This window comes from Egretta garzetta, unplaced genomic scaffold (genome assembly GCF_000687185.1).
Source record: "Egretta garzetta isolate BGI_Z169 unplaced genomic scaffold, ASM68718v1 scaffold136, whole genome shotgun sequence".
In the NCBI taxonomy this organism is placed as follows: Eukaryota; Metazoa; Chordata; class Aves; order Pelecaniformes; family Ardeidae; genus Egretta; species Egretta garzetta.
Window position 1 is genome coordinate 3,295,431 of NW_009260066.1, and position 19,790 is coordinate 3,315,220.

General features: G+C 37.8%; 1 protein-coding gene across 1 annotated transcript in view; it reads right to left on the reverse strand.

Annotated features, from left to right (window-relative positions):
• The window catches only part of EDIL3 (EGF like repeats and discoidin domains 3), a 191,993-nt gene that overhangs the window by 134,186 nt on the left and 38,017 nt on the right, over nucleotides 1–19,790 (reverse strand). The gene's annotated exons all lie outside the window — the stretch shown is intronic.

The following is a 19,790-nucleotide window of genomic DNA, read 5'->3' on the forward strand; positions in this document are numbered from 1 at the left end:
AAAAAGGGCAGGAATATAACAAAAGCTTTTGAGAGTCTCTGATTTTCCTCACATTTACTACTTTGCCTACTAATTTAATATGATTGCACAAGGCTTACCTGACACAGAGGCTGGTTTTGAATGCCCCCAGCTGCGTGTCTGTATGGGAGTCATGATACTTCAGAGACCATTTTAACAACTTGACAGAAATGATCCTGCCTCTGCTGAGTTCTGGGGATCATTAAATCACACCAAAACACATACTGATGTCTCAGCCTAGCTAGAAGTTCAAGCACACAAGTATGAGATATCCATCCCAGCAATGCAGCATAGGGAGTTAACTCTCATCAGTACACGTACTTCGAGCCTGTGCAACACCTTTGTGGTTAAGACTAAGCTTCTGCTCAAGTATTTTGTAGATTTCACCTGTATTTGGAAGAAAACTACCATTTCCCAAGAACACTTTTGATGTAGCTGGGTCCAAAGAACAGAGTGTTTGTCACTACTTGAAAGTACAGCTACACCTCAGCTGCCTGCTTTGCAGTGCACAGTTTTGAGGACCTATGAAAAGAGTGTTCCCAGCAGATGGGCTATTGACCTGCCAGAACGGGTTGTAATCATGAACATGGTTTCTTCTAGTGAGCATGCTTGTTCTGCTATGTAAGTATAAAGCATCTTCAGTAATGAATGAATACATTGCAGTCCAGTATTTACTCTTCCTTACTCATAGATATTTTCTTTTTCTCTTGAAAGTAATTTTGGGTTCAAAATTTACATAAATATCTAAATATTTCAGGGCCCAACTCCTACTATACCAGTGCATCATCACATGACTCAAACAAAATAAAGGAGTCTCTCTATTTAACTAAAACCCACAGAAGTCCAACAACGTATTTTGAACTACATCATCCTGCAAGCCTTCCAAAGTCTTATAACAAATTCTTGCTTCCCCAGCATACTTGGATATTTGTAAAATGAAGAACAGGGAAAAAAAAAACCCAAACCAACCCCACAATAGCTCCTACAGATCAATATATTTTATATTATTTCCTTTTGGAATTTGCCACTGTTGATTCTATTTTGCTGTTCGGATACAAATAAATTTTGTATCAACAAGTATTTATTATACCTACAACTTGCTATTTGTTTGGTGATTTTAACCTGAAAAGAATAAATAGGCAGTGCAGAACATCACTGAAAGTTTATGTGGAATATTGATAATATTAACTGATTGCTATACGCTATTCCAGTTAAAGCACAGAAGTAGTAAAAATAATTAGCAGTTACACACACCTTGATTTCATTAACATTCCCAAAATATCAGCTTTAAAAAAAAAAAAAATCTGTTCAGCCTGACTCATAAGTGAATTAGTACTGTATTAGATTCTATCTAACTATATATTCATTATAAACTAATGGCACTGATCCAGACTTAATTGCACTGTGATTAAATATTTATCTTGTTTTTAATGCAGCAAATGGAGCGTGCTGATTATAATGATCAAGGTGTCTCCATCTGGATGCAGGAGAAGCTAAGGTTGACCCCTTGAGTGCAAAATGATTTAGGTCATTTCTTCACATTTCCCTCAAATTCTGTTCTGTGGATTTCTATTACAGAGAATAAATTTAAACTGATTGTCCAGCCACCTCCCAACCTTTTTTCAACTAAATAACTAGAATATTTTCTGACAAGATGCTATTTAGACTTGATGCCTATACAGTGCCTTTCCTTAATAGTCTTAAGCTCCTCACCTAACCCTCCCATCGACTGAGAAAGACAGATTACACCCAAATTTGAGATGTGGTCAGTATAGTAGGCAGTGTAGTGATTCTACACAGGATGAGACCTTAAAATGCTCCAAAAGCTGGAGAAAATGTTCAATGCACTGCAAGACATTTTTCCCAAGTTCTCTCTCATTATTTCTCCTCATACTCCTCCGCTTCCAAGCTTGAGAACTTTCTTTCCCATTTTCAATGCTGTTCTTCAGCTCTTTATACCCTTCTTCACCTACGTATGTGTTTCTGAATAAAGCCCAGAGTTTTTTTCCCCTTCCAGTTACCTCATAAACCTACTGCAGCAAATTAATGTGAGACCTGTTCTGCATCTCTGCACAACCTTTCACAGGAGGGATTTACCTTCCCGAAGAATACCTGCTTTGTTTAGAGAAAATCCAGGTTCAGGCCCTTTTTCTTCTCTAACTTTATACTCAGGCAGCAGCATTCCTACGTGACACTGTTTCTGTCCATGACTTCTCCCAGTCTTGCTGACCCAAGTGTGGGGGCTTGGTTGCTACGCTCCATTTTTTGTGATTTACTTTGTATGATCATTATATCACAGTTAATTTTCCAACTTATGTTAGAAATACTTTCCAAATCTCTTTTTTTAGTTGATTCTGGTTCACATCAAAGAGAAAAACCTCTGCAGACACAGATAACCTTGTCTTTTATTAAAAAAAAAAGAAAAATTGCTATAGAACTGCAAAGACTTGAAGAATTTAGTATGTTTAAATATTCAGGGAATTATTATAGATTGGGATGTTCAAAATATTCAGTTCAAAAGTGCAGTTCTGACAACATTAATGTCTACAGTCTCTACATTAAAACAAACTCTCTAAATTCATACTTTATAGAGTCGAAACAAATCTATCTCTGTATTTACCGCACTGGTCTGTTGCTTAAGTAGAATATACCCAGGAATAAGAAAAAATATACATAGTTTGGTACCGAACACAGAACCTCACTGCCAATTGGGATTTCTCTGCAACAGTGCTACTTTTATCACCATAATTCTTGTCATCGTATATGAATATGTCAGTTTCCGTTGTTTCACTGCACTTTAAATTGCCAGTGGGAATCAGAAAGATTCAGAAGGACCTCTCATCCTTTTCTGACATGTTCCACTAACAACTAGAAAGTGGAAACCTGAAAAGATTATGTGAACCTTAATTGTAACAGCAAATAGATTAAAATCCAGATAGTCCTCTTGCTGAGCATTCCAGTGGGAATTAAAAAATGCAACAGTCTAAACTTAATGGTATTCATATTTGTGTGAGTCAGGTCCTAATTACTAGTGTCACATTAATGACACGGGAACAGCAGAAGAGAGTCTCAGAAGGTGGTTATCCCTAGGACAATAAATATTATTAAAAAGTGATGAAAGAGAATTACTAAATGTGAAATACATATAGTCCAAAAAGGCATCAAGTTGTCCACAGAAGAAACCAAGGGAAATAGACAAGACTTACACGCCTGTCCTGGTTTTGGCTGGGACAGTTAATCTTCTTCCTACTATCTGGAATAGCGCTGTGGTTTGGATGTAGGTTGAGAAGAATGACGGTTCAGTTGTTGCTGAGCAGGGCTTCCACCAGCCAAGGATTTTTCAGCTTCCCCTGCCCTGCCAGGGGCACAAGGAGCTGGGAGGGGGCACAGCTGGGACAGCTGACCCCAAGCGGCCCCAGGGCTATTCCAGAACATAGGGCATCATGCCCAGTGTAGAAACTGGGGAGACTTGGCTGGGGGGCAGTGATCGCTGCTTGGGGATGGGCTGGGCATGGGTCAGCAGTTGCATCATTTGTTTTTCCTCTCTCTCTCTCGTTGATTTCCTTTTCATTACTATTATTGTTGTTCTTGTTATTATTATTACTATTTTATTATTAAACTGTTCTTATCTCAACCCACAAGTTTTCTCACTCTTGCCCTCCTGATTCTCTCCTGCATCCCACTGTGGGGTTGGGGGTGTGGAGAGGGTGAGCGAGCAACTTTGTGGTGCTCGGTTGTAGACTGGGATTAAACCACAACAACTCCAGTCATTTATTTGTCTTAGATTATAAAACAGAGGAAATATATTCTTTCAGCTTTGCATTTTTTTCCAGCTGTTTTCAAACATTTCTGCTTTCATGTAGCCTACCCTAAACCCTTCTGAATTCTAGATCCTGTCACTATTCTACAACTCTTACTCCCTTCTTAGCTAGTTTTGCCAGCTCAGAAAACGACACACTTGCATAACCATCCCAATTTAAAATCACAACCCATGTTTGCAGTTATGTGCCTTCAGTTTTGAAGATACACAGTAGGATCACTGGATGTCTGCTTCCTTCGCACCAGCTAATTCCACAGCACAAATACAAATGAATTACTCTTGATTAATGTGACTCACATGCAGTTAGTTGTACACAGATGAAAATACTGACCTATTTTGGTGAGTAATGGTAGTAATTCCTGCATAGCAATACTGGAGATTAGTCTTTTCTGATAAGCAATGCTTTAACTTAAAATTCCCCTTTGTGTTATTACACACAATGCAGTGTCATGATGGTCGTTCACATACAGTTCTCTGCCCAGGTGGATTTTGCCTTCAGCAGAGCCTGTACAAGGGCTGGGGCATAAGCTGAAGCACTCCTGAGGCCACAAATATGCTCCTTGAGGGATCGGCATGGCAGACTTCCTCTGGTGTCCACCTTCAGCTGTGGCACGGGTAGCTCATCAAACACATCTATCCTTCCTTTGGTCTGCAAGATCCACAGATCTGTGCAGAGGCATAATGAAGGCCATAATCATCTGAGTGACTTCAAAAGGTGAGGGCATGAACTAGACATAATTAACTTCCCCTCACCTCAGGATAGATGACCTGAGTGCATGTTAATATTCTCCTTCCAATCTAGTCTAATCGGTAGCTGGATACAATTCCTGAAAGGGAATCCATAATATTACTCATCTGGTGATGGAATGGAGTCAAGCACAGAGAAGGTCGTATGGCCGAAAAACGTGGATGCTGCAGTTAGGTTCAGAATCACAGGGAGTAAGATCAATAGGATATGCTATGAAAACAAATACACTACTTCACTAATGTAATGTGTGTATGTGTCGAGGATATCCCTAGCTACATGACTTACATCATTTGAAGCAAACGCTTTATTTGGAATTTCTTAAACAGTTGCAACACATTGCCTGTATTCTGTTACCAAAAGAAATAATATTTGATGACAAATACATTACTTTATACCTTCTCTCGTTGCCCCTGCTGAAGTAAGGCTAAAGCAGAATGCTGACCTGACCTGATTATTGATTTGTATTTTGTTTCAAAAAATGCTCAGTATTACTGTTTTGCAGAGAAAAATTATTAGAATGGTTTTCTCATCTAGGAGGCTGGATTAAAAAAAAGAAAATTGAGAAATTCCAGGTTGGTATGGAAAGATTAAGAATCATATGTTGAAATATTGTCAGGCTTTCTCTTAGCGTATATTAATAAATAAATACTGTTCTACAGTTTTAACAGGACGAAATACTGTAGAAAGTCTGAAACTAATGAAATTCATGAATAACTATAACAAAGACTTATAATATTGCTGTAGAGTGTTAATTCATGCTTTGCAAGTAAATGTTAAAATATGGTACTGAAGGCAAATTGAATATATAAATCTATATCCAGATCTTTTTGTTCTTGGGCTATGGCTTCTTCATCATAGCTAGCTGTTTCAATAAAACTTCATGAATTCCAAGTCTTTTCTCAGCTTATTTGACACAGCTCAAATATCTTCTAGAATACATAAAGGTACAGTTAATTTTAACGGTTTTAGTAATAGACAACTGGACGTTCATGGGAGCATGTTACATTTTCATAATTGTTATTTTTATCAGAACAGTTGTCGTACAACCACAGCTCCCATGGCAGCCAGTGGAAGTTGTGTCTTGACTAAGTAATGAATATACACTTCTGGAATGGACTGTGAAAGCTTCCGCTCTTTTACTTATCTCCAGTCATACTATTAATTTTTATTTGGCAGTTTATTAGTTTACAGTAAATATTTTACAGTAAATATTTTTTGCCACAATGTTGAAGTCATATAGTCATATCTTCTTTCAATATTTTTTTCCCTGTTCAAGCTAGGATAGACTTAAAGAACTTCTCAATACCTCAATGATACAGCTACTCAGAGAGTCCAGCTAGCTGATGCCTTACTGGGAAACAGTACCAACTGAGGCCAAAGTCAAGACAGTTTGGGATAGCAGGACTTTTTTACTTGTTGGAGATTTTGGGGGGATTAGTAACAGGCAGAAGAACAGTAAACAGTGCAATGCAGGAAGAAACTCATCTGGATAAGAACTGGGCACCAGATAGTAGCTGATGAGACACAAATTCATAATAGGAAAGACCAGATGGAAGAAAACAAGCCACCTCAGCTCTATATTAAAACCTGTTCTTGGTTCTCTAGGGTGCTTAATTCCATTCGCAGGTAATTCCATTACCTGTCAGCTTTAACTCTTCCTGGGCTTTGATGCAGTACAAAGCCACAGCAGTGTAGTGGTATTATGCATATCCATGATCATGACTGCTAAAATACTGCTGTTCCAGACATGAAGAAAAACACATCTGAATGCCTGTCCATTTCATCTATCAGCTAGTTCATAAAATATGCTACCTGTATCTACAAATCTTTCCTTGCCATAGCCTTTCTGCAACCTATGTACCTCCATCAGAAAACAATCCTAAACATCACATCTTTCCCTGATTATAAAGTCTGTTGCAAAGGAATTTAACAGAAGTACCATATTCTCTCAGTTCAGCCATGCTTTGCAAGCTTTCCTTGGCACCTCCTCCTTACTTGCTTTAGCAGCTATCCAACCTGCTTAAGCTTAGGCACATCTACAAATTCTTAACACCCTTATATAATAGCATATGGATTACTGAAAAGGTAGGGCAAGGATTCTGGCTGTAAGAATTAACATCTTTTTTTTGTTGTGCAAGATTACCAGGAATCAGAATAGATTTTTGTTTGCTTGCTTGCTTTTTACTAAACAAGAGTTATGGATAAAAATGTGTTTATTTAAGAACAAGAGATATGAAGTGATAGGAAATGTTACTAGAACAACAAACATACAAGATATATGATTGAACTTATCCTTATCGTTAAAGGTTTTCCTTGGCTGTTTCAGCACAACAGCCAACTTGTAAAATTGTAGAGATTATGCTATAGATTCATTCCCAGAAGAGTTATTGGAGAGGGATATTTCCCATTCATCCTGCTGTTAAACATCATAACAAGGGGAGTAATAATAACAACATATAGGGGCAATTTGTTCCTAGTCTTAATCTTAAAATATTTTTTGCTTCTCTTCCTTCTCTTGCTTATCATACCCAACAACCCTAGGACTGGACAGTACACAGTGTGAGCTTGCAATACTCATACCTTTCCATTCTTCTGTAACCTGATTAATTTTTCTGTTGTTTCTTTATCTATTGATTTTATGACACTTTCAAATTAAGGCTTTTCTGCCACCCTTCTTCCAATGTGACACTGGAGCATTACAATCATATCAATGGAACAGGTACTTTCAAAATTCACACTCGTTAGCTTTGCTCAGAACCTACAAAGGCTATGTTGAGGTAGTCAGTACCAAGAGTGTACAACTTCCACCTCAAAGATCATTAGATTTCAGGGAACCTCATCACAGCCGCTCTTATTTATGTTATATAATTATTTGCAGCCTGATCTCTTGAAACTTGCATCACTATAGTTATACATGGATGTAGCTTTTTGTAGGCTCAAAATCTTTGGAGCACAGAACATTCAGTGTGTTAAATGTATATTCTGGAAGAGATAAATAAATAAATATGAAGAAAAACAAATAACAAGCATAACAAATCAACAGCTTTAAAAAAGCTGAGGTCCTAAAAGCCTCAGGAGAAAAATCATGTGTGCATACTCATACGTGCACACACACCATAATACTGGCCTACACAAATTCAAGATCCACTTGTGGGTCCTTCCTGTAGAAGCCAGAAAAATGGATTTACTTAAATTCAGAGTTCCTTGCTAATTGACAGTAACTATGCACATTCATTCTGTAGTAAATAAAGAAAATGTGGGAATCACTGCTCTCTTTGTTTTAAATAGCTAACTTACTAGGATGAGTTCTTCTCTACAGGTTTCTGTTTCTTTTCTTGGACTGCAAAGGCTGACCTAGATTGGACTTTCCATTCTTGAAGAGGAAATCAGGATGAGATTACCTCTACCCATGCGGTTGCTCCACTGCTGTCCAAGCAGGAGACTACTGCCCAACAGTCTTGGCACAATTTAGTGTCAAATGCACAATTCTCAACAGTGATGATTTTAAATACATATGTATGCAAGAACTGGCACTCATAATGTATATGACGCCACTAAAACCTTACACTAATTAATATTATTTGGGTTATAGTGTCTATCATAAAAGGGTCTGGTTCGTTGTCCATGCAAAACATACTTAGCATCCTTAAGGGCACAGTTACTTTATAGCCCTTAACTTCGCTATCATGTACTATCTTTCTACAGGACCAGTCATTCTGCAAACGGGTCATTATTCAGTACTTCTTTATCCTCTGAATGAATGTGTAATGCAAATCCCTAGTAACTAAAACCCACTTAAATCTGCACCGAACAGAAAATTAGTAAAACTGAGTTCCTCAGTACTGTTATGTTTTCATAGTCAATCCAATGCTTTAAAGATGGTCATACAACTGTTGACAACAAAAATAAGCACAAATAAGCCCCTTTGGGATGCTATTTTTTGAACAGAGTCCTTTTCATCAGGCTTATTAACCTGCTTCCAAATCCTCAACCAACACCACTCTGGTTTGTTTTGTTTTCCTTAGTATTTGCTTTTTTTCCCGTTTCAATGCATCTAATGCCTGGAGTCTTTGACTGCTTTAATCCAATTTAATTACAGCATCTCACCAAAGATAACAGATTTTTTTTTTTCTTCACTCTATCTTTCACTACATGTTTCCACCAAATTCCCCTTCCCACTGAGAGCACACATGCCACTGCATGGCAAGTCAGATCAAGGACCTGAACCAAATGAACACTAACTCTGACAGGGAAATTGCTTTACGGAAAAGGCTACTTTCAGCCAGGATGGCTACCTGATGCAGCTCAACACGTAGCTGTACAACTGCTAGCACAAGCATAAAGGAGAGAGCAAGAAAGCATGAGTAGGTTGGAAGAAGGATTCAGAAATAAGTGGCCTGCGTGAAGGAAACAATTCTTCCAACTGTAGCCAACCCAATGCAGATCATCCCACTGCAGATTATCACCTTTTTATGCACATATTCAGATCCACTCACTCCATGACCATGCACAACTCATTAATCTCATTTCTTCGCCTGTCAACTCCCTTCTCCCTCAGCAATTTCTCGTCTCAGTTTCCACCACTTCTCAAATGAAAATCTGTCCATTCTAACAGGAGAGGATCTTGTCATCTGTTCTCTACCATGGTTAGCCTTTTGCCATATTTTCTCCTGTGCTTCAGCTCTACTTTTTGGAAGTACAGAGAACACAAGGAACAAGACAGTACACTGAGATCCCGGGAGCAGCATGAACAGTAGTTTGTTCTTCTTCATCTTGTTTGTTCTTGCTCCATCGTCAGAAGATAAAGCAATCAATATCAAATAATAATCTTTGACTGTTTTACTCACATGACCCTGTATTAACTGCTAATTCTGCTCTTTGTATCTGTCCAGGCAAGGTCTAGACATCTGCAAGGCCTCTTCTCACGGGAATAGTGCTTCCCTGACAGAAAAGCACCTAAGTAAATCAACCCTATCGATACAGACCTGGTGCCAATAGACAGTGCTGACATTGCTGTAGCCTGAGACAAAGGTGGTGTGTTTCCCTCGCAGGGTGACACCTCCATCTGTTCTGCTCCCTGCTCTCCCTGCCACAGAGATGCACTGGTAGTTGGTACGGCAGACTTGATTTCACCCACCGTCAGACAGCAGTATGCACTGCTGGTTTCCCTGTAACAGACTTCTCAACTCTGTTAGGTTAGGAGCTGTCTCTGCTAATTGAGCATGAACTAAGCCTACCTCCTTAGCTGACTCTGTGGACTTTTCCACGGCAGTAATAAAAGCAACCTCTGACACTGCACTGTGAAAATGCGTGTCCCAGCTCCAAAGCATCAGAGCAGAAAGGTTTCTCAGTAGAACAGCTTTGAGAATCAAAATGGGCAGCAGAACACCTTTTTTCCTTAACCTCATTATGAGAAATAGTGAAACGATGTGAGCTTAGTTCAGCCTGAGGCAGACGCCTGGCATGGAAAACTTCCACCTCAAAGTTCAGCTGAGAAAGTGATAAGCAACCAAAAGAAAATGTTCATGACATAAAGCAATAGCTAAGTCAGGGGATACAATATGATCTTGCACTTGTATTTGTACACTTGGATGAATGTTGTATACTCACCACAAATATCAACCTCTAAAACTATACAGATTATGGAAAAATGCCCTTATATGAGTTTCTCAGACAGTTCCCAGCACTGCAGGCTAATCTCAACCTCCTAGCACCCTTTTTGCTTGATCCTGAAAAGAAGTGAGGTATTTTGCTGAACTGAGATATTTTTATTATATATAGACAAACATTCACTAAGGGATAGGCTGAAAATACTAATTAATTTCTATTCCTGACCTAAGCAAGATTTCTAGCTTTTAAATGTGACAGCCTACTGTAATAGCCTTCAGTGCCACCTGGCATCTAGAGCTATTTTTACTGCATAAGCTTCATTTCCATCAGAAAAGGCTTCAATATGACCTTTATATAATGTTCTGATTTAGTCTATATTTTGCTTGGAATATATGGAAAAGTAATTAACAAGTTAGCTTCAGGCACTGAAAAATAAAATATGCACTTCAAGAAGAAAAAGAAAATTGTTAAAAATGTGTAAACCAAGTTAAGCAAGAGAGTAAATCTCCCTTATAGACCCTGGGGGAATGGCAAAACCTTTCCCTTAGAATAATACAGAAAGATGCTTTTCCTCTTCGAAATGTGTGAAACAGAATAGCTTTGTATACCACAGCAAAATTACTGTGCCCCAAAAGACAGCCTGAGAGCATGCTGTCACCAAACTACAGCACTTTGGATGCTGCTGTACAGTGGGCAGTAAATTGAAGTCCTTGAGACTAGACCAGATGCATCTTTGAGGTTTTGAGAGTGAGAGAGTAAGCAGATTAAGTATCTCATAACTTTTTGGAAAGTTTAATTTCAACAAACTAAGGACATCTGTTTATTTTCTTTCTTTTTTTTTTTTTTTTTTTTTTTCTGATAATCATCAAAGGAGTTACCATTTTAACTTCTTGCAATCAGCAGAAGGCCATTATTTTCAGGAAGAGAGACCCTTTGTGAAAGCCCATTTCATACCCACAGTCAGTTAAGTATTTTTAAGGCAAACATATAGTATAGTTAGCATATAAGGATAATTCCTATGTAAATATTAATCTCAGAAAGATCTCAAATGTTTTTCATTTGAACTCATAACGTAGTTCTCTGAAAATCAGTGCCATCTTGCCAGCACATTAACCAACTGGATCTCTTCTACTCTTTGATGAACAGTGCAGCACCAAATAGTAAAAGCATTTGCTGACATGAAGGAAGGAAAGACAATGAAATACTGATTACAATATTCCTCTGCTCAAGCAAAAAACCCATCTAATATCTGAACTATATAATCACAGAATGGTTGGTTGGTAAAGGGACCTTTAAAGAACACCTAGTTCCAACTTCCTCATCATGGGAACGGACATCTTTCACTAGATCAAGTTGCTCAGAGGCCCATCCAACCTGGCCTTGAACATTTTCAGTGATGTGGTATCCACAACTTCTCTGGGCAACCTGTTCCAGTGTCTCAACACCCTCATCATAAAAAATCTCTTCCTTATGTCCAATCTAAAGATACCCACTTTCTAAGCTATCTAATATCAAACTGTTCTAAACTATCTGATATAAAGCTATCCAACATGAGTAGAGGACCTTCCACCATGTATAGTAATGAAAACTGAAAGTCTTAAAAATTTGATATTATGAATTTACCTCAAAATATCTGGAACAAGGAAAAACTTGGGATTTTAACACTTTTATGTCTAGTGTTTTAAATCTATGAAAAATTAATAATTCAGCAAATTTTTAAATACAAAGCTATTTAGAAAAAGAAAAGTAACTTATTTTTTGCCAAAAATGTGGTTCATATTTTTCCAACATTTTTACAATACAAATTCCATTCTGCTTTTTTTAAACTCACCAGGCCCCATGATCAATTTTATTTCTGAGGAACCAATAATTTCACCAGAAAAATTGATGAAACATTCTACAACGCTAATACGAGATTGCATACTGGTTTTAAATCTACATATTAGAAATCTTTAGCAGTTATGCCTGGCAAATGCACATTAAATACATGGCTTTTTGTCTCTACCCTGTCAATTTCCAGAGGTCTATAAGGGGAAACACAGCCCATGACATAGGCATCTTTTTATGGGAGCAAGTACACTATTTCCATTCTATTATACGTTATGATCTAGAAAGTAGGTGCTGGCTTTGCTTTGCCATTTCAGCATGCTGCTGACAAGAGCAGAGTCAGCATGTGAGCACTGGGACACTAGGTCAAGGAAGGACTTGTGGGCCTGAAACCTCCATGAGACATTGCTCCTTTCACAGGAAGGCTTTCACTGAGTCCAGGGACAATCCCTGGGAGTTAATGTGAATAAAAGAGAGAAATCTAAAAAACAAGTAGAAAACAAAACAGAACTTGATTTCTCCTACAGAAGTCTAGAGAACATCTAATAGGAAAACTAATAGGGTCACTCTTAAGAAGTACCTAGGCTATGTCCAGTAAGTCAGGTTTGAAATATCTCTTGGTTAAAAGAATTTGTAAATACTTTTATTTTTTTTTAACTTTTTCAATCTTTTTTTTTTTCCAAACACAATGACTGGTCCATACGTTTTACTCTGCAAATAGGTTCCAAGGCAAACACTGCATGCTGTGGTGGCAATATACTGTGGTGTCCTGCTTTAAAAGGCTTCTTAAACACAAGAAATCTGGGGGGACAAACAAAGCACCAGTTTTAACAGCCAGAGAAACCTGGATTTTTCCTAACCAAAACAAAAGGAAACACTTAACTTGGAAGCAATTTAGATTTCAGTTATTGCTTAACACCATGCCCACAGAGTAAGAATAATGGGCAAATCTTAAGATTTTTAGATGTCTATTTTTTATTACGTTTTGAAAACTCTTAAGTGTTATCTGTAGTACAACTTTCTTCCTGGAACTTCTGCTACTGTTTTTTCAATTTTAATCCTTTAATTTATTTTTCTGATTTAAACTTCATTCTAGAGTCTTTCCAGTAGAAGTCCCTTCTCCACTTTATATGGCATGTTCAACTTTTGTTGTTTCTCAAAGTGATTTTTTCCCTTTTTCTTTCTTTTTTTTTTTACTTCTTTAGGAAAAAAATGCTGATATAAATTTTATAGAAGTTGAAGTTCTAAATAAGGAAGAGAACAGATTAAATATCACATAGAATTGTAGAAAAGAAGTATTATTTTCCAAGGGAAAAAACAGACTGCTTGTAGTAATTGCACATAGATACACAATGCGGCTGTCCGTACATGTACACATGTGCCACAAGGTGGTTTAGGGATTACTTTTTCTAATGTCTTTGAAGAAGAAATGTCTATCATATATCCAGTCTACTGTCTAAATCTCATTAAAACAATATTAAACTCAAATTGTAAAAGTGCTTTTATTTTCATGGAAGTCTAAATACATTTGCATATTGTATATAGGTGGAATACAAAGACACAAATGCCAGTTACCTATAACACTAGGCTTAAAAAAACCAACAAAAAATCAGTGACAAAAGCAAGGAATGGCTTCAGTTGAATGATGATCTCAAAGGGCATGTATTTATTATTCCAGTCAAAGTCCCAGTGTAAGGGCAAGTGTACAAAGTGCTGCATGTTATGCTGTACTCTACCTAATCGTGCCTTGGAATAATTACTCTTTGGTATTTTTAGAAATTACTCCAGACTCCTTGAGCAGATGGGGGGAATACAAAAACCATGGGGAAACATTTTTGAGATATAAAGCTTCAAACAGCAGGACATCCAATGGAAGTGGCAATGTACACTTGCAGTCCAGAAAGACAACCACACCCTGGGCTGCATCAGGAGAAGTGTGGCAAGCAGGGCGAGGGAGGGGATTCTTCCCCTCTACTCTGCTCTCACGAGACCCCACCTGAAGTACTGTGTCCAGCTCTGGGGGCCTCTGCATAAGAAGGACATGGACCCATTAGAGCGAGTCCAGAGGAGGGCCGTGAAGATGATCTGAGGACTGCAGCACCTCTCCTATGAAGATGGGCTGAGAGAGTTGGGGTTGTTCAGCCTGGAGAAGAGAAGGCTGTGGGGAGACCTGATTGCGGCCTTTCAGTACTTAAAGGGGGCCAACAAGAAAGCTGTAGAGGGACTTTTAACAAGGGCATGTAGTGATAGGACAAGGGGTAATGGCTTTAAACTGAAAGAGGGCAGATTTAGATTAGATATAAGGAAGAAATTCTTCACTATGAGGGTGGCGAGGTGTTGGAACAGGTTGTCCAGAGAAGCTGTGGATGCCCCACGCCTGGCAGTTTTCAAAGCCAGGTTGTATGGGGCTTTCAGCAACCTGATCTAGTGGAAGGTGTCTGTGGCCACGGCAAGGGGGATTGGAACTAGATGTTCTTTAAAGGACCCTTCCAACCCAAACCATTCTATGATTCTATGATTCTAATTGATACATTAGGCTTAAAAACCATTTTCAACAAAGCAACCTCCTCCTAGCTCAAGAAATGGCTTTAAAAGACTCATGCCATGTGTGTACATGGGGACAAAAAACATGGAAATAAATCTCCAGGAAAAAAGTCCTGAGATTTTCCTAGCTTGCTTTCACAGGATGCATGAGCTTCTGGTAAAACTATTTAGTTGTTCTGAAACTCAAAATAAATAAACAGATATGCAGAAGTGACTCAAAAGAGAGTGTTTAGATGTCTATGACAACATAAACCCATAGGTATTTAACTAGAACGGAAAAAAGAGATTTGGATCAATGCTTATCCAGAAGTCAAGCTAAGGAAAACCTTGTTGAAACTGCGAGGACCATTTGAAAAACTCCATGGTTTATCTTTGGTTAAAAAGCACACAAGAAATAAGTATGCTTTGGTTTAGATGAAATATGTTTAATGAGATATAATCATAGTTGATTAGATTGAAGCATTCTGAAACTGAAACAATCCGTGTGAAATACCATTTCTATAGAGAGATACTCACAGGGCATTTGTTATTTTAGGGTTATTAATCTTCAACCTAGTGGCTACAACAATCAGAGTAAAATTTTAGTAACTTCACTTCTACAAGATTACTCATGGAGAGTGTTGTCAGAGAAGCTAGACTCTTCCCAGAGAGCAGAGTATGGCAAATAGCATTGCTTTATCCCTTTGGTTGAATAGAAGAAGAAATTTTAGTTTTGATCCTGATCCCAGGACAGTTAAAAGTTTATAAAGTTCATAAAATGTTCAAATCATGTTTATAATCTTAATAAAATTAAAGTATTAGCTGCAATTTATCCTACTTCATATTCTTTTATAAGTAAAGGGTTGTGTTTTTTTTTTTTAAATACTACATTGCCCTCCAATTAATCTTCTCACCTTTCCACCTCTGCAACTGTTACACTAAATGCAGTCTCTTATCTCAGAGTGTTTAGAAGACAATCATAAGGTATTTCTAATGATTTTGAATGCTAAGTGATGGCTTCTGGGCCTTGCAGCTAGAAGCATGTGCATACCTCCTCCCCAACACTACTGGACCAGCAGTAGAATCAGGAGGTTAATTACACTCCACTAAGATAAATGTCACGAACTGGAGGAAACTTACTGCTTTTTTTGGAAAAGAGCAAAATCTGGTAGCTGATAGAACTTCCTTTCTGCCCGTACAAGGTGCATCCCACCGAAATTACTGTGAAAGGGTCTAGGTCACTGCATGAGGCTTTGGATGCAGTTTCTATTTATTTTTCAGCATTCCTGAATTCAAACTCTATGACTGCCTTCCTACTCTGAGGAAAAGGTACTTGTTTTAAGCAGAATACACAGCTTTGTAAATGTCAATACAGCCCAAGAAATAAATTATATTAAAACAATTCCATCAGAACGCACTAATCTGTTACTTTAAAAAACAACAACATCTGGTCATATCTTAAAGCAAAATCAATAGAAACTATAAATTATAAAGCATCTGAAGAGCTAGTATTGCTTATCAAATTTTAAGATATAAATTAATGTTAGGTAATGGTATGCACTGGAAAGCTAGAACAAGTAATATCATTATAACAAAGGTTTAAAAATAACTTCATTTTCACATGCATGCCCTCCATCACTAAATTTAAAACTTTTTTCCTGCTCTTAATACAATACAACAAGGTGGTTGCATTCCTGACTTCCCCAGGAGCAAGATACTGCATTTCATTGTGAAAATTTATATTGCACTTCTAGGTTGCACTTTCACTGCACCTAATTTAAGCTTTAATTGAGCAAACACATGCTTAAACACATGCTCACGAAGACAATAGGTCTACTATGCAGAGACATTCAAATACTAACTACATACTTCATTGCTTTGCTGAGGAAGATCCAAAATAAACTATGTACCAACTGTGCAGAAAATCACTGTTTCATCTTACGGAATTTCTAAATGTCCTGTGTTTGACTGGGATAGAGTTAATTTTTTTCCTATTAGTTGGTATAGTCCTGTGTTTTGGATTTAGGATGAGAAGAACGTTGATAACACCCTGACGGTTTAGTTGTTGCTGAGCAGGGTTTACACCAGTCAAGAGCTTTTCAGCTTCTCACACTGCCCTGTGAGGAGTCTGGAGGTGCACCAGAAGCTGGGAGGGGACACAGGCCAGGACAGCTGACCCCAACTGGCCCAAGGGATATTCCGTACTACATGATGTCTTGTTGAACAAAAAACTTGGGGAGGGGAGTTGGCTGGGGGCCAGGGTGCAGACACTACTTGGGCATCGATCAGCGGGTGGTGAGCCACTGCATTGTGCATCACTTGTTTTGTACTTGTACTTGTTTTGTATATTCTTTTATGATTATTATTATTATTTTCCCTTCCTTTTCCGTCCTATTAAATCATCTTTATCTCAACCCTTGAGTTTTACCTTTTTTTCTGATTCTCTCCCCCATCCCATGGGGCAGGGGAGTGAGCGAATGGCTGTGTGGTGTTTAGCTGCCTGGCAGGTTAAACCATAACACTAAAAAAAAAAAAGTATCTGTAATTAAATAAAGTTTATTTTGATCATAGGCACATTTCAAGCAAATGTAGAGATTATTATACTCTATTAATATCTAGCAGAAGAGTTTAAGATCCAAAGTTTGCTACTCAAGGCAGTGACTAGAATTGTTTTCCCAAAGGTGGAAATTTTCATTTGAGTAGGAAAAAAAAAAAAAAAAATCATTCTCTGCCTGGAGTTTAGTCAAATTAATTCCTTGAAAAAGTTTCAGATTAATCAAAAATTTTCACAAGAAAATAATTGTTTCAAAGATAATTCCCAGAGAATCTAATCATGTGAGGTAGCAATGTCCTAGACCAGATTTAATAACAGAACGAGCCACTGTTACATTAATTTACTTACTTTTTCAGGTACTTAGTCATGTTCCCTTGTAACATAATTTCTAAGCAGCTGAGATATATTTGTAGAAATGTTTACAGACATGTGTTTTGTTTCATATTATAAATCTACCATGAACCATTTAAGCCAGAGGCATTTGTTCATCTGTCCAAATCAAAGAACAAAAACATTCTGGTGCTGTATGTGTGTGTACTTCTAACTGTTGATTTGTCTACATGGGAATATCTATCTGCATTGCTGTATCAGTGCAACTCCCATATGTATACTCCTACTGCAAACAGCATCCTCTCGTGGAATAACTAACATGAAAAGGTCACCAGTCTTTTCATTAAGAGTTTTCATACAGATAGTTACATAGGTATAGCTATTACTGCATAAATAATTGTGGCACATTTTTAGATGCCAACAAACCCTGAAACAATAACAATAAAAATAACGGCTAAAAATTAGGTGCAGCTCATTCAACCAACCAAGAGCAAGTAAATTATTTGAGACATACTTAATCAAGTCCTAGGGAAAATATTTGAAAAAACACTGGTGTAAAAGATGTTCTTGAAAATGGGTGAATTCAAGGAGATTATGAATGTTTAGGAATATACTGTGATGGTGCAACGCTCAGAAGATGTTCATTGTAAATTATTGGCTGATCTTTGTTGAACTCAAGAATTACACGGAGAAATAAACAAAGCAGTAATACTAGGGCAGAGAAAAACAAAGCAGTCAGAAGCGATTAACACCAATCCATTTAAATGAATACAAAAGCAAACAAACAACACTGTCTGGCACTCCAAAAGGCAAAGGCGCCTGAGGAACTGAATATGGAATCTGTAGGCTTTTGTGCAACTGTTGAAATTTCAGCTGGTAAGTCTGACAGCGATATGTAGTAGCCCATGTGGCTGTCTTATAAATTCCACTTCTCTCCTTTTACCCATTTTCAGCTGATGTATCTGGTTAGCTTGGCCAGCTCACAGTCACGGGCATTCACAAAAACAGCAGTGATGTTCAAAATGCAAAGAGAGAGGCCGTATCTTCATGAGACACTCCACTGGTTGCAACAGGAATGATTTTACAATGCACAACCATGGCAAGATTGTTTTAAATGTTACCACAGTGTATTCATATATGCCTCTAAAATCTACCTCTACAACATGTGTATAGTTAAACCAATTCCATAAAGGGAAAAAGAGTGTTTGGGTTTTTTTTCCTATGTAAAAAAATCTTTTGTAACTGACACTTCTATTTAACATCTGCAATAGGTTTCTATTAAGATATTTTCCATGAAAATTTCAAGACTGACAGATGTCTTAAGAATGGATAGTTGAAGGCTGATGCTTAATAATTGTAATATATACCCCTCAGGGGTGTGTTAGTACTCCACAGTTCTTTCCCAAACTCTTCCTTTCTCTATTTTGCAGTGGTTTTTTTTTTTCTCATTTCAGTCATGCTTTTTTTCCATTCCACTACTACCTACATGTTAGAAGCTCCCTTTTGCTTCTTTCAGTACTAAACTGTTCTCCCTCTCACACATTCAGTTCTTGGCTTTGTTCTCCATCCTTTCATTTATTATTCTCTGTTGTACCCCAATTACTTATATTGCTCCCAAGTTGTAGGTTAGTGTTGTAAACAGTGTTCAATCCTTCCTTGCCTTCTTCATTCACTTCCCTTACCTTTTCTCCTTTGGTCCTCTGGAGACCTTTACTTCTTTTACCAAGCCACTCTAAAGTGAATCCTTATTCATTTGATGTTTTAGCTCACTGAGTTTGTACAACTCAATGCCATCTCAAATATGTTAATCTGTTTAGTGCCATTCTTCTTTGGTACATCACAATCTTTTTCTTTAAATACTCCCAAGCTAATGGATTGCCAATTAATTAGAAATAGTTAATCTTCACAATAGAATAAACACTACGTGTTTGTGTCTCCTGGGGAGCTCCTAAACTAATTTTTATGTCTGTGTAGTTAACTGTTCTCACTACTTGGCAGCCTGTCAATGGAAATAAAAGTTCACTGAGCAGATATCCAGGCCATAGTTTGCAGAATGTTTTCTTTTGAGCAGGATGCTTCCGTACCCGCTGTCCTTCCCTTCCTTCACTGCTTGTTCCCAGGTTGCACTGTCTTTATGGATGACAGTTTTGGGGGTCATGCAGGTGATAGAGCTTCACCAGCACAGACAGATGAAAAACTAGTACAAACACTGATTATTTTTTTAACTCCTTTTGAGCTGCTTTGTTGTGCAAAGCCCAATGTGCTAGCTTAACCAAAGAGGAAGCAAATAGGAAGGAACTATATGGCGGGGAAGATTTTGAACCACTACTGGAGGACTTTATCTCCTACTGGCTCCAAAT